The following is a 905-nucleotide window of genomic DNA, read 5'->3' as shown; positions in this document are numbered from 1 at the left end:
GTTGGCTCTTTTTCGCTCTGTAGTGGTTAAAACATCTTTGATTCACCTTCAATGAGTACTTGGATGTTTTTGGTAACCACTGACATCAAATATATTTTGGAACTTTACACGAATTCATCTCACTCGTATATTTTATTCGCGCAAGTCAATGTCTTTATTCCGTCCATGTTGTATCACCCGATTAGCTCAAAGTAAACTTGGACACTTGAAAGCTTGGCTTGTTTCACCCATCAAAATACCGGTCTGATATAATTTCATCATCTTAACACTCAATCCATTCCTAGGCAATCAAGCCAGTCTAAAACGGAACGCACGTAAGGTGGGGTCAAAAAACCTTGATTTCTTTGGATAACTGATGGTGTTGAGGGTGGCATGGTTTCGTTTTACGCAATGCTACAAATTGATAATCACGCAACTAAAGTACCAAAATCGGATTCCAAAAGTCCGTTTGAATTCGGATACATTTGGCGGCGTCAAATATGTCCAGGGAATCGTCGTCCATGACCCAACTAAAAAGTGAAATATATGTTTGCAAAGCCCTGGGGCCACACACATTTGAAGGAAAACGCAATGCATTCACTAAATTCTAGAATTTTAATCCTCAACGTCATTCTTTACGTTCATTCCAGGTGTTCATGGCTTTAAGAACAGATATTTTATCATTTCCTGTGGTTTGGGCCACACGGGATATTTTGGCAAATTTCCTTTAACACTACCCAGCTTCATAAAGAGGTTCGAGAGAGATTTTTATACTTGACTTTAAAATTAAGAGACCGAAAGGAACATTGCTTTTGGTGACATAATAATGTGGAATGCAAAAGAGAGAAACATCCGTTGAAGTTATAATTTTCCATCGTTTTTATACTTTGTGTTTTTTTTTGTCATTGGATAAGTGCTAGATCCTT

The sequence above is a fragment of the Tigriopus californicus genome, chromosome 8 (genome assembly GCF_007210705.1).
Source record: "Tigriopus californicus strain San Diego chromosome 8, Tcal_SD_v2.1, whole genome shotgun sequence".
In the NCBI taxonomy this organism is placed as follows: domain Eukaryota; kingdom Metazoa; phylum Arthropoda; class Copepoda; order Harpacticoida; family Harpacticidae; genus Tigriopus; species Tigriopus californicus.
The sequence above is the reverse complement of the archived record's forward strand: the minus strand, read 5'-3'. Positions refer to the sequence as shown.